Below are 15656 nucleotides of genomic sequence, written 5' to 3' on the forward strand. Positions count from 1 at the left end.
GCCTGATTGGCATGAAAGAATGGAAACCACTTGAGGAATTTTCTCTCTACCATCTCAGATAAATAAACACCGTTTCTCCTTTGTTGGATGTCATAATTTTTTTAAATGTATAAACATCTTGGGATCCATATCTGTATCCAATGTTGAGAGCTATCAGCATTCAAAATAAACCTCTTCTTTAACAAACACATTTTCTTTATTAAACAAAACTGATTGTTTTATTTTAGCAGGTCTAATAAATGCAGGACTTAATATCATCTTTTATAATATGCTGAATCATATCTAATATTTTAGGCATTGAGGAATTTGGAAATACAAAGAAAGAAAAATAGATTTTGAGCCCTCTTACCCACTTCATAAGCACAAGAAAATAAGATAGTATTGACTTTGTTTTCCTTATCATATTCTAATAGCATTGTTGCTATATTTTTTGAATATATTTTATTTGTAGATGGATATACATCTTCATTTTATTTATTTATTTTTCTGTGGTGCTGAGTATCAAACCCAGTGCCTCATGGGTGCGAGGCAAGTGCTCTACAACTGAGCCCAACCTTAGCCCCATTGTTGCTATATTTTGAGACTATAACCAATAAATTATTTGATTTAATTAGTGGTTGACCTTTATTTTCTTTCCCTCTTTCTCTTATCATCAAAAGTAACTGAATTTTTTTAAGTACAAAGAGATTAGAGAAGTCAACTATTAATCCATAAATGACCCTTCATAGTTGAATGAAGACATTTGAATCTTTCAAAAGAATGATTAGAAGAGCTAAAGGAAGTTATTGATAAGGCCCACGCAAAAGAAGAGACGAGAGCAAGCATTTTGTGAATAATGAGGTGCGCTGAGCCAGACACACAGGTAGTGACTAAATTTATTTTAGTTAAGTAACTGGTGACCTTCCATACTGTTCCTCTATAAATTCAACATTCAATTAGCACAGGTTATTTCTTGAAACTTTATTATCTAGTAGATCCAGTGACTGAATGAGTTTTACTGATTCTTCAAATGTTCAGTCCTGAGAGATGCAATTATACAGTTTCTAAGGTCAAGTAGGTTTGAGAAATGCTTCATGCCAAGCAAGGTGATCTTCTACCTAATACCACAATGATGATCCACAACTCATAATTCATTCTTTTTAGGGGAGGTGATTCAATATTTTGTTTGAAAACTCTCAAAATAAAAGCACACACACAAAAAAAAAAAAAGAAAAGAAGAAACTCACTGGTAAATATCCCATAAGGTATACAAGGTATGAAATTTGATACTCTCTACTCAGTCAGTAACGCACAGGCACATATTCATGCATACACACTGCAGCGACTGACTACCTCATCCTGGCTCTCTGGCAGTTCTTGTCAGTTTGGACTCTTGAGTCTTCAAAACATATCTTCATTAAGTAACTTCCCCTCTCTGCAGAGCCACTTTATCCTTAGAACACCATAACCAGAAAAAACAACCCATGATATAGTCTTTTCTCAGTAAGATCACTAGCATATTATTTCCAAACTACAAGTATCAGCTACATGTCAATAATCAGTCAATGAAACTGATGTGCTGTAAGACCAAAGATCCTTCTTTGTTGTTGTTGGTTAGATGTCTGGCATTTGATCACATGGCGGGTGAAGATGCATAAAGACAGCTCCCTTCCATTAGGAAACTCTGTGTGTCCTTTGTAGCTTCTCACCCTCACATTTCAGGTAGTCAGCCCAAGAAAGAGGATGTCAGGAGGTGGAAGGAGAGTTCATTTCTAGATTATTTTTAATGCCCATGAAGTTCCTTTCCTCTGGAATGGCTCTCCTCCCATTAAGCTCCAGAATTATAGGTGTGTAGAAGTCTTTGGACCATTCAAACAGGAGCAGGAGCAGAAATAGGAAGCAATTGCCCCAGATCTCCAGGATCACTGATATATAGAAGTAAAAATAAAAAATTAATGTATATATTTTTACCTTAGGAAAAAAATGTATGACATTCAGTCTACCTGCTTTTAAATTAAGAAGAACAAGTGAACTGAAGATTTATTCAACAAGTAAAACAAATATTTTTAAAAGGATTCTCAGGCAGCTTTTCTGTCCAGTTTGGGTCAAATAATGAGAGGAGTGGGAAAGATGGAGAAGAAAAAGGTCAGAGGGGGAAGATGCTGCAGAAGGAGAAAGGTGGGGTGCAGATCAAGCAAGAAAGACCAAGGGAAAGAGAGAGTCAGAAAAAGCAAAACAGTTGCTAGAGGAGAGAGAGAGAGAAAGTTTCAATAGGTTGTGAAGTATAAATCATAGCTGTAGTTCACCAGGACTGTAGATTTCAGGACTTTATGATCATGCATTTAGTAACTTATTCACTGAACACCAGACCCTCTTCTGGTGTGAGGAATGTGCTAGGTAACTAAACAAAGCACCTGTCTTACAGAGGATAAACAAGAAAATATAAGCTAGACATATTTTGTTTAAAAAAATGTTAAATTACAGAAAAGACTACCTTACATTATGTGGTCAGGAAAATCTCTGTGGAGGTGAAATTTAAACTGTGATCTAGTAATTTGTCCAAACCCATTAAACATAACAGCATCAAGAGTGAACTCTGATGTAAACTATGCATTTGGAGTAATAACAGTGTGTCCACGTAGGTTCATCAGTTGTAACAAAGGTAGCACCCTTGTGGGATATGTTGATAATGAGGAGGCCATGCATGTGAAGGAAGAGGGAGGGAATATATGGGAAATCTCTGTACCTTCCTCTTAGTTTTACTATGAACCTAAAACTGCTCTAAAATATTTTTTTTTATTTTAGAGCAGTTTTCAAAAACTGCTCTAATTTTTTTTAATCAATAATAAAACCAGAATGGTAGGCAGAATCTAGTTTGAAATCATGCAAGAGTCAGGGCACAGAGTCTGTTAGAAGACTATTACTGTAGCCCAGACTGGAGTCCAAAGTGGCTTGAGCTAGAGTAGCAGTAGACAGCATGATACACCTTGAAAGAGTTAATTCTCTTGGTAATGGACTCAATATGAAGGATAAGAGAAAGAGAGTAATAAAAGATGTTTAATGGGATTTGGGGTTGAAGACTAGGTGGCTGATTAGACTGCTTACTGAGCTGTAGAAACATAGAAGAGTACAGGTTTCAGGTTTTAGGTTTTGTTTGCATGTAGTATTGTGGTAGAAAATCAGGTTTCTTGAACATGTTGAGTCTGCAATGTCTATTAGACATCTAGTGAAGATGTTGAGGAGATAAACATAAACTCTTAAGTTGTTATTTAAATTCTTAATCATTAGCGTTGCCATCTCTACATATTTCTGCTATCCAGATACTTTAAACTCAGGGGGAAAAAAGAGGAAAACTTGAGGAAAAGAGTCTCTGCACAATCAAATCAATAATCAAAACCATCCTAGCCACTGGTCCAGATTAAATCAAATATAGAGTCAAACCAATCACTGAGTCATGAGGTCCTTTTCCCAGCAAAAAGGAAACACATTCTCTATCTGGAAAGTTGAAATAGGGAGATCCTAGTCATATCCCTAATATCTTATCCATAAATACAAATCCCACCAGGAAAAGAGGCTATCTTATTTTGGATAAATTAAGTCAGTGGGAATACTCTTTTTGTGGATAAACATGTTCTGTATTCTCACTAGGATTTGAACACTAATTACAAGTTACAAAACCTGCAAATTGTGATTGTACTTATGCTAATATATAAAAATGATACACTCTTCTGGTTAGCTATTATATAAATATAAAACATTAGAATTTTGGAAGCAAATCTCAAAACACATTTTTTTGTGTGTGAAAGTGTTACCCATGTATCATTCATTGAACATTTCATGTCAGTAGTATCTGATCTCCAAAAAGGTCAATTGTATGTGTGATTCACAGACACAGTCTGAGCCGAGTGCTCAATGTCTAACTTAAGGTAGAATATTCTCTTACTACTTATATCATCTTAGATATCAAAACTAAAGACAATAACAAAAATTAATGTGGTGGTAGCAGGTAAGATAGGTCTGTTTTATATCTGTGGTAGAAATATTCTTCCATGAGATTATATTTGAAATAAGCTTTCTTTTGGGGAGGGCAGGGATGGTGGTAGTGGTGGTGTTAACTATTTTCTTAGAAAGAATCTCACAGAAATGAAAATAGTTTCTTCAAAAGGAAACTAGACTACCAATCTCCACTGCGAATTGGGGGAAACCAGAGGGTGATGTGAGTTCTGGGCTTACTTGAGGCCAACAGGAAGGTATGAGAACAGAAGCAATCTAAAAGCTGCTGCTTTTACCTTAATGGCATGAAAAGAACTGGGGGTCCCTGAACAGTCAGCCACCCCTTCTAGAACACATAGTAAGTGCATCTTTCCAGATCTGTGAAGCAGGTCATTGGCATTCCCAGATTTTGCCTTTTGGCTGCATCCCTCCCACCCAAACCTAGATGTTCAAAACTAAGACTTAGGGAGGGATGGGGGAAGGCAGCTTCTGGAAGAGTTCCCCAGGATGGCTCCCTGGGATCAGGAACCTGGTTCCCAGCAAGGCCCTGGTACATTTATATTTAATATATTTTTATGTAATTACACAGAGAAATAGAAAATACAAATCTGAGGGGTTGAAGGAGAAAGGTAGGGAACTTTGCAAGAAGCCTGGGCTGGAGAGGTCTGCTGGGGCCAACTGGACCTCCTCTTTAGCCTCTTTGGCTTCTGGCTTCTCCTTGACTTTTTCCTGTTCTGTGATTTCTTTCTTCTATTCTGGGTCTTTGCCATTTTTATCCACTACTTTGACCTGGTGTTTTTGAAGTTGAAAGAGTTCTTGTGGCCACCCTCTCCCTCTTCGTCCTAGCTGGACAACTCTGCCTCAGAGGCCATTCATTTCCAGAGGAACAGATTGAGAGGCACTTGTCAGGGTCTTCATCATTCTCATCGCCAGTCTCCTCTGGGATGGTATTCTCAGGAATCACCTGCATTTGGATCCCAGTGCATGGGGCAGCATTCTTAGCTTCTCCAAAAGCAGCTCTTTGGTCTTTTCTGGGAACTCTTTAGTGTTCTGGTTAGTGTGTATTGGAAGGATTGATGTAAAGCTTGAAATCTGGCTCTAAATATTCAAGGTAGTCATTGTATGAAAGCTCATTAGGGATCTCTGTGTCCAGCACTGGGCAACGTTCTGAATGGTGTAATCTAGCATCAGCATAGGTAGGTTGAAGCTCTTGACAAATGTCCCACATAATGGTCATATGGAAGCAACCTAATAGATCCCCAGACAACAAGTCTTAGCTACATTGTAAGAAGACCACAGTAGACTGGAACATCCATTACTTTGGACATGAGCCACTTGAAAATGGTGTCAGAGAACTCATCATCAAGCCCATCTTCAAGTGGGTAGTTAACAGCATAATACTTTGCCAGTCCCAATGTCCCAGAGGTCCCCAGTTTTTGGAAAATACTCTCCGTATTATGAGAGGACACAGTCATGATCCAGTCAGTGGTATAGAAGGCTTCTTCCATGCCATAACTGTAGTGAATATCAATGCCAATACACAGAATACTCTGATGATATTTAAGCAGTTCCACAATGACCAAAACAACATCATTGACATAACAGAAACCAGATGCCCTGGACTTCTTTGCGTGGAACAGGCCCCCAAACCAATTCACAAACGTCCATCTGCTGCTTATTAAGTTTCACAGCACTTGCCTCAAAGCCCAAGTAGACAACTGACTGAACTCAAACAGGCCATCAATACTACACAGTCCTCACCAGTATTAAATCTCTGCATCTGCTTGCTTGCTCAGACATGTTACCTGTGCAGAAAGAGCAATATATATATAATGTAGTACTTGTTCATCTCCTCAGCATTGACTTTGTAAGGGTACATTGTAATAGTAACAGGCATTTCTCTTTGTGCCCTGAGTCTGCACCATCTTGTTTGTTCACCCTGTCTCGGCCATCAGTTGCTGTGCCTTCCCTCTTGAAATAATCTTTCAATGCTTAAAAAATATCCAAAATTTCCTTCCCCTCCACACTTCCATTTCATTGATAAGTTCCATAATTAGAACAAATATAATGTCTGGCAACCTAGTTGCATTATTTTAAAATCCAGATTTAGAAAAGAAACAGGCAATTTTGGGCCACCTACAAGCATATAGTCAAAAATAATTACCTTAAATACAAGAAAAGCAAGGTTAATTATAATCATAGAGTGTAAAAATAATGAATTCAAAAAATTTATTTCATTGGATCTCAGTCTGTTTTCTATTGCTATAACAGCATACCTAAGACTGGCTCATTTATGAAAGAAAGATCTATTTCGCACATGGTTCTGAAAGCTGGAAGTTCAAGAGTCCATGGTCACACCCGGCAAGGACTTCATGTGCATGAAAACATGGCAGAAATGTGGAAGGATAATCAGGTATGTGCAGAAGAGACAAAATACAAGGGCAGTTTTGATTTGTAAAACCCTCTCTCTTGGTAATTAATCCCCTCCCTCAAGAAATGCATTAGTCTCTCTCCAAGGTCCCAACTCCCAATACTGCCACAATGGCAATCAAATTTCAACATGACTCTCAGAGAGAACAAATCATATACAAACAATAACACACTGCCTTTAAATAAGCATTACATTCACATGATTTTCTTACAATAAAGAAGTGTGTGTGTGTGTGTGTGTGTGTGTGTGTGTGTGAGAGAGAGAGAGAGAGAGAGAGAGAGAGAGAGAGAGAGAGATCTTTTGGAAACATCTTCATATAAAGAAAGAATTTTTTTTAAAAATGGTATTTCCAGAATTCTGAATGAAAGAAATGCAATATTTCAGGTTGGAACTCAGTCTTCAAATATACCTATATGTATTCTGACAAGCTTTCTATATGTATATTGTATGTATGTACATGTTTTGAATACCCATAAATGTAAAACTCGAGTCAAGGAGATACTGGGAGCTAAGGTGGTGGTGGGGGGGGAGTGGGCCCCTGAACAGTTAACTCTTCATATCTGTGGGTTCCACATCCATGGATTCAACCAACTGGAGATCAATATATTTTTTAAAAAGTGAATTTGTACTGAACAAGTATGATTTTTTTATCATTATTCCCTAAATAATAGTTTAAAAACTACAGGCATTTACCGCATTATTAGAAATTATGTGTAATATATAGATGATTTAAAGTGTACGGGAGAATGGCCTGGGAGTACAGCCCAATGGAAAAGCATTTGCCTGGCAAGCATGAGATGCTGAGTTTGATCCTCAGCACCACCAAAACAATTTTTTTAAATAGTTCAAGTGTACAGAAAGATATTTATAGGTTATATGTAAACATTACACCATTTTATAGAAGAGATTTGAGCGTCTGAACACTTGGGTATCCTCAGGAGATCCTGGGGACAATGGTCTATGAATACTTCATGTGTTTCTCTTCTACAATGTTTTTGCTTTTTTTTTTTTTTTTTTTTTTTTGTATATCAGGCTATATCAGTTACACTTATGGTATAGGACTAACCTATAGAAACATTTTTTATATAACAACAAATCCAAGCATTTAACTCTTGGCTTCTCCAAGAAATGAACTATATTAATATATTTCCCCAATGTTTTAGTCAGCTTTTTAGCTGCTGTAACCAAAAGGCCTGATGGGAACAATTTTAAAGAGGAAAGGTTTATCTTGCCACGCTCGGTTTCAGAGGTCTTAGCCCATAGATGGCTGACTCCATTCTTTGGGGCCCAAGGTGAGACAGGTAATCATGGTAGAAGTGTGTGGCAGATGAAATCAGCTAGTACATGACATCAGGAAGCAGAGAGAGAGAGAGCTCTGCCCAATGAGGACAAAATATATATTCCAAATCATGTCCCCAGGGACCCACCTCCTCCAGCTACATCATACCTTGCCTTCAGTTATCATCCAGTTAATCTCATCAGGGGATTAATTTACTGATTGGGTTAAGGCTCCGATAACCCAATCATCTCACCTCTAAACCTCTAGCATTGTCTCATACATGAGCTTTTGGGGGACACCTCATATATAAATCATAACACCTAATAACAAAATAAAATAAGTACCTGTCTAGATATAGTTAACTACTGCTCTAAGCTCCTTGAAAGGAAACTTTACAGATGGTTTCCAGTTTCTTTTCAAGTGTTTATGACACCAACTACTTATATTTGACAAATAATGCCCAAAATGTTTCTTTGTTTTATCAGGCATAAAATAAAGTCAAAAGTTATATTTCCCATTTTTATATTTATTTAACACTAGATGATAAATCAAAATATAATTCAAATGTATGATATTTAGCTGAAGCAAAATGATCATATGTAATATAAGACTAAAATGACAGAAATTTGTCTCATTTTCCTCACCTTTATTTGTTCAATCATTCATTTGGTAACTTACAGATATATTTATTGAGTTACAAATATATTAAGTAACTTAAAAATATATTTTCATCAAGAAGAAATCAAATTGTACCAAAGTATATGGAGTCAAAATCAATTTTGGATCTAAAGAATGTATTGAAAGCACATGCTATCATTTTCTCTGCCTACACCCCATTCCTATAGAGGGTAACAAATATAAAAGACATCAAAACAGAGTATGACTGATTTATGATTCAATGAAAGAATTGATAGCAACATTTGGAAACTAAAAGAGGAATGATGTGTAAGTTTTGTTCTAACATCAAATGTGTTGTTTTTCTACAACAAAAACTAACTCTAGGAAACCATCTGATTGTCTAACAAATCAATTCGGTTCTGACACTAATTATTGGAAGTTAGCACAGACCCCACAGGTGAAGTGCTCATTCCCATATGATTGTCCTTACTTCTGATATTAGCCACAAATGGAGTACCCAAGCTAGTCATGTCTGCCCAGCCAAATGCATGTTTGAGGATTCCCACAACAATTTCCTTGCACTTCAATGTGTTCATCCACCAAGAAACTCACCAAATCTTGTTCAGAAGTTTTTATGACACAATCTCTAGTTCTCCTCCCTTTCCTGGAGTTCAGGAGGTGGGGCTAGAAATTCCATCCCTCTAAACATGTGTTCAATGTTTCTGGTGACCAGTTCCAATCCTAAAACTATTTGTCAGGCCCCACCCTGAGTCAACTCATTAACATAAACTCAGATGTGGTGGAAAGAGGCTCATTACAAAAAAAAAGGCACGCCTATCAGAAAATCCCAAGGTCTCTAGTGGAGCTCTGTGCCAAGAACTGAAGGCAAAAAATATATTTTAAAAAAAATTTAAATTAATTTTTTAATTTATATATGACAGAGAAATGCATTATAATTCTTATTACACATATAGAGCACAATTTTTCATATCTCTAGTTGTATAGAAAGTATATTCACATCAATTCGTGTCTTTATACATGTACTTTGGATAATAATGTCTATCACATTCCACCATCATTTCTAACCTCATACCCCCTCCCACCTCTCTGCCCTATGTAGAGTTTCTCTATTCCTCCTATACCCCCCCATCCCACTATGAATCAGTCTCCTTATATTAGAGAAAACATTTGGCATTTGGTTTTTTGGGATTGGCTAACTTCACTTAGCATTATCTTCTTCTCTTACTCTTCTCTATCTCTTCTCTAACTCCATCCGTTTACCTTCAAATGCCATGATTTTATTCTCTTTTATTGCTGAGTAATATTCCATTGTATATATATGCCACATTTTTTTATCCATTCCTCTACTGAAGGGCATCTAGGTTGGCTCCACAGTTGAGCTATGGGTATAGAAGGAGTAGAGGGATAGCTGGGTCAAATGGTGGTTCCATTCTCAATTTTCCAAGGAATCTCCATACTGCTTTCCATATTGGCAGCACCAATTTGCAACCAATATGCAACAAAATGAAATTAAACCCCTATCTCTCACCATGCACAAAACTCAACTCAAAATGATGCAAGGACCTAGGAATAAAACCAGAGACCCTGTGTTTAACAGAAGAAAAAGTAGACCCTAATCTCCATCATGTGGGTTAAGGCTCTGATAACCCAATCATTTCACCTCTAAACCTCTAGCATTGTCTCATACATGAGATTTTGGGGGACATCTCATATATAAATCATAACACCTAATAACAAAATAAAATAAGTACCTGTCTAGATATAGTTAACTACTGCTCTAAGCTCCAACTTCCTTAATAAAACTCCTTTGGCACAAGAATTAAAATCAAGAATCAGTAAATTGGGATGGACTCAAAAAAAAAGTTTCTTCTCAGCAAAAGAAACAATCTGTGAAGTGAATAGAGAGCCTACATCTTGGGAGCAAATTTTTATCCCTCACACATCAAAAATATATATTTTTATTACAGTAGTACCCAAGATTTTTTTCCAAACTTCCAGAAAGAAACAATTAGAAGTTTTAAATTGTACTGCATCCCAACTAGCAAGAAGAAATGTCATGACAAGTGGTTCTGTCCCACCTAGGACATGTATCATCTTTGTGTTCAGTGTATCCACTCTGTGTATACTACCTGTCCATTAGTCACTTAATAGCCTTCTCTGTTATCAGATTGACTGTTGGATTTCTCAATGCTTATGAATACCTTAGCACTATGTTACCATGCCCACATCATTCACCTCCCTACATCTCATCATGTAGGAATTGTATCATTTCTCATCATCCCAAGAAGGATGAGTATAGTATAATGATATATTTTGAGAAAAGGAGAGAAAAAGAGGCCATATTCACATAACTTTTATTTCTGCATATTGTTATAATTGTTTTATTTTATTATTAGTTAATGTTGTTCATTTTTTACTGTGCCTAATTTATAAATTAACTTTCATCACAGATATGTATGAATAGGAAAAAACAGTGTTTTAAGTATAAAGGAATAATAGTTTCAGGGGGTCTTATACCCCTGTGGTTATAGGGTATATATAATAAATATAGTAAAGGCTAACATTTACCAAAAAAAAAATCCTCATATAAATTGATAAGGAAGTGTAAAGACACCCAAGGAATAATGAGGTAGAACAAGCATACAATTCACAAAGGAGGAAAAACAAATAATAAAAAACTTCAAATATACAGTGATTGGAAAAGCAAAACTACCCAACCCTAATTTTTGCTCTGTTTAATCTTGTAATGAGCCCACCCTGGTGAGAATGATGACTGATAACTGGAGTTGAGGTTAATGTTAGAAGAACAAAGAAAAGGAGAAAAGGAAAAAAATTAAAAATCCACATTGCTGAGCATAAAGGTAAGGCAATTCCACAGTAAGAGAATAACTAAACAATACTGAATGTTTTAGAACAGTTTGTGTGTATGGTACTGCATAGTACTGGGGGTTGAAGCCAGGGTTGCTCTACCACTAAATCATATCCTCAACCCTTTTTATTTTTTATTTTGAGACAAGGTCTTACTAAGTCATCCAGGCTGACCTCAAACTTGCTATCTTCCTGCCTCAGCCTCCCAAGTAGCTGGGATTACAGGCATGAGCCACTGCACCCAGTGTAGAACACTTTAGAGCTTTAGAAATGATGTACATTAACAAAGGGTTTTTAGTAATTTGATAAATACTTACGATCTTAGGCAAAGAGAAAGGCAGGCCATAAAAAGAATATATATTATTCTTTCACTACTATGGAAAAAAATGCATAGAGGACCCACTGCAGGGGAAGCCATGGTGTTCAGAATAATTGCCCCTAAGAGAGCTTCACTCTCTCTCAATATCTCTCTCTCTCTCTCTCTCTCTCTCTCTCTCTCTCTCTCTCTCTCTCTCCAGTATTTTATTCTTTTCAAATACTCCTTAAAGAGAACATATTAAGTTAATAAGCCAGGAATGTTTAAAATTGGAGAATAAAGAAAATATGTCCAATGAATATTTCACTCAGCTCACTAAAAACTCAACTGAAAGCTAAACGTCTTAGCATTCCTTCACGTAGGCTGCAGAGATTTTTCATTACCCTGTAATAGTGGAACATGGGTTTAATGTTTCTGATGCGTGCCTTTTTATTTTGCTGTCCTGTTGATACATTTTACTGAAGTCACATTTACAGAGGCCCTTGAACAAGACATCGAAGCAGACTTCACACTACTGTCTGCTGTTCTACTCTCATCCATCCTATTCTCACCCCCTCTCAATTTAATATGCTGAAATATGAGAAAATTCAAGTGCCAGCTTTGCTCAAATGATGGAAGATCTTGACAGCAACTCCATCCCCTTGTAAAAACTCTCAGTCAGCATGGAACCTACTTAGTATAATAAACACCACAGCATGAACTATTTTTGCAGGTGAGTTGTCCTTGTGGGCAGCCCACCCATAAATTAGGAGGACAGGCTAGAGAAGAAGAGTGGCTTCAACAAGAAGAGGGGGAAATGAAGGTTAGCCTCTAACCCCCCACTGATGGAGGGTCAGAGGCCTGTTGAGACTGACAATTCATTATAATTTATTAGTGAGAGCATTTTTCCTCAAACCAGCAGGAGCCTTAGAATCTGACACATTACTTTTAAAAATTCAGTAGAAACTGAAAAGATTTTCAAAGTACATGAAATATATGGAGGACCAGAAAGGGAGGTAAGTTTTATGGCCTGTCAACAAAATTTAGATTTTCTTGCAAGCAAAAGGACTTTCCAAATGTTATTGGAATCACAGTGGATGAATAGTGACATTATAAACTACTAGAGGTTCTCCTTTAACTTATGGCTGGTATTCAGAGTTTCTAGTATTATTTATAAAATAGTCAACAAGATTAATAGTTTGTATCATTATTAATGCAGATGGGTCCTAATCCTGTTTCAATTCTCAATGTGAACTAATATTACCTATTTGATTTTAATATTTCAGCTAGGCATCAAGTCTTCAAAAATATCATTTTAAAAAGTATATCCCACTTAATACCAAATCTGGATGGCATTCTGCAGAAAGTAACAAAATTGAAAAGATTCTCTGGTCAAATAAGTTTGGAAAAGTGCTGATATCCCTTAGATTCTCAATATCCACTGCCATTTTAAAGGCTTTGAAAAATCTGGAAGAAAACAATTTAACTTTTTAAATCACAACTTTTGAATGTTTTTATACAAGGAGTCTTTTAACATTATGCCCAGAAACATTCAAAACAATCTGCCCTGGAATAATATGCCTGCCTATCAGAATTACAATAAAGAAAAATAATTCTAAACCATGAAAATTGTCCAAACATCAGGTGCTGATATGTATACAACCAGAGATATGAAAAATTGTGCTCTATATGTGTAATAAGAATTGTAATGCATTCTGCTGTCATATATAAATTTTTTTTAAAAAAAGAAAAGAAAACTGGTGCACTATTATGTGTTTGCATTTATTTCTTTTCCAAAGATTCTGTAGTCTTAGTGCCTTCAAATATGATGAGGACCTCAAGGGGAGGGTGGAGGAGGACTGTTTCACCCATAGCCCTCCCTTCCTACAACACCAGTCTCTTCTTTCCTTCCATAGTGTCTTGTGATGTAAGAGGGTATTCTAGCCTAACCCAGCAGATGCCATGATACACATCATGTTTCCTTGCATAGGGAGTACCTGGTATATAATCAGTGAGGTCAGCTACCAAATCCTTGTTTCTAGACTTCCTACAAAACGTACACTCCAATAAAAACATAATAACATTTAATATCAGAAAAGAAAATTTCTTACATTTATTTTAGTTATACTGGCTGATTTCAACCTGATTCATACTACATTATATTGAGCTTACCTCAGGGCCAACATAGGCTTCCTTGATCTTTCTGAATTAAAATGGAAATATAGTTACAGTGACATAGGACAGAAGCAGGAATTATATGAGAATGAGCGTTATCCATAATATAAGAAAATCAATTTGTGAATCAAGTCCACTTTCAATGTATTTTAATAAAATATTTTAACATGTGGGTATAGTACACTAAGATTTTATAGTATTAATAATCATGTAACTGTATAAAGGAAATAGAGGAAAACAAAAGTGTTGAACCGTACATTACTATTCTAATTATAAAAGCTGGCTAGAAAGTTATGTAGTTTTCTATAGTTTGCTGCATGTCATCCTAAATTTAGTACATAATTACAATGCCTAAAATGTTCACCTCCTTGAAGTCCTTAATAGATACAAGGACTTCCTCTTTATTAAAATGTACATGCTAAACCATGTGTAATAAAGTAAAGGGAAATATTATTAGAACTTGTTCTAAAATACAATACATTTTTTCTGATGACAAAGGAAGAACACACTATACTTCTGAATCAGCAAACCATTTGACAAGGTCACTCAGTGAGGAAGACCCGCTGAAGGGCCCAAAGAAGACTGTCAGGTGTTTCCATTTTACACAAAGGAGCAGCAATTTGCATGGTCACTCCTACTCTACTGTCCATCCACAACTGACTGAGTGGTCACAAGTGTGACCAGACTGGGAAATGGGAACCTCAAACAGGACAAATGTTAACCATGGATGAACAGGGAAAAGTGATGAAGACTCTGTCATCGGAGTAATTACTAATAAAAGGGGAGGACATATCTGAGAAGGTAAAAAGAAAAGGAGAAAACAAAGTAAGAGAACTGGCAAAGCACAGGACTGGCTTGAACCTGCCCAAGCTCAAACCCTGACCTAGCTTTGTACCAGTTGTATGGACACGCGCAAGTCACCTAACATTTAATCAATCAAAGCGCTGAAACGAAGTATCTGATAGGATTACAGTAGAGGCCCTTCATATAAACAAATGAGAGCCTGGTGCATGATTAGTATTAATAATTATTCCTCATTTTTAAGAGAACACATTCTTTCTTTATTCAGACTCTGCTATTTGCCTACAAAGGATAAAACAAGAACCAACAAAGGAGGTTACAGCTAGGTGTGGTCTCTCACTCCTGTAATTCCAATGACTTGAAAGACTGTGGCAAGAGGATAACAAGTTTGAGGCCAGCTTCAGCAACTTAATGAGACCCTGTCTCAAAATGGAAAAATAAAAAGGCTAGGATATATCTCAGTTACAAAGCACCCCTTGGTTCTGTCCCCAATACCACACACACACACACACACACACACACACACGGAGGTTACAAAGAGACAAAAGTAAATTCAGAAGAAGGCAGAAATCAGTAAACTTCACAAGCAAATTTGTGAATTAAGAAGGAATTGGACTGGGGTTGTGGCTCAGTGGTAGAGCACTTGCCTAGCACATTTGAGGCGCTGGGTTCGAATCTCAGCACCACATATAAATAAATAATAAAGAAAGAAAGAAAGAAAGGTCCTCAACAACTAAAAAATATATTAAAAAAAAAGAAGGAAGATGAGTCTTCTCTGTTTCCAGCCTTAATTTGTATTGTCTACCTATGGAATGCAATGTTTTCTCAAGCAGTATGATGGGATTCAGCAGAGAGGGGACACTGATGCTAACAGTAAGTAGTGGTAGCCTCATACTGTGATCTACTGTAAGATTTTGACTAATCAACATTTGAACATACTTATGTCCCAAAATATTCCTAATAGGCACATACAGATTCCTCATAAAGGAGGAAAAACACAAAGGATGTATTATTGGTGTGAAGTTTTGATCTAACTGTGCTAACAAATGCAAGGCAGGCATTCACATCAGGACTCAAATGAGATAGAAATGTGTTTCTTTTCAACCCATCAGTCCAAGAGTAAGCATCCAGAGCTGGTTTTCTTGCTCCTTCTCACCTATTGCACTAACATCCACAACATACCTTCCATCTCACTG

General features: G+C 36.6%; 1 pseudogene; it reads right to left on the reverse strand.

Moving 5' to 3' along the window:
* The window catches only part of LOC107151776, a 79663-nt pseudogene extending 73794 nt beyond the window's left edge, over positions 1-5869 (reverse strand).
* Positions 5870-15656: the final 9787 nt, after the last annotated feature.

The sequence above is a fragment of the Marmota marmota genome, unplaced genomic scaffold, assembly GCF_001458135.2.
Source record: "Marmota marmota marmota unplaced genomic scaffold, marMar, whole genome shotgun sequence".
Classification (NCBI taxonomy): domain Eukaryota; kingdom Metazoa; phylum Chordata; class Mammalia; order Rodentia; family Sciuridae; genus Marmota; species Marmota marmota.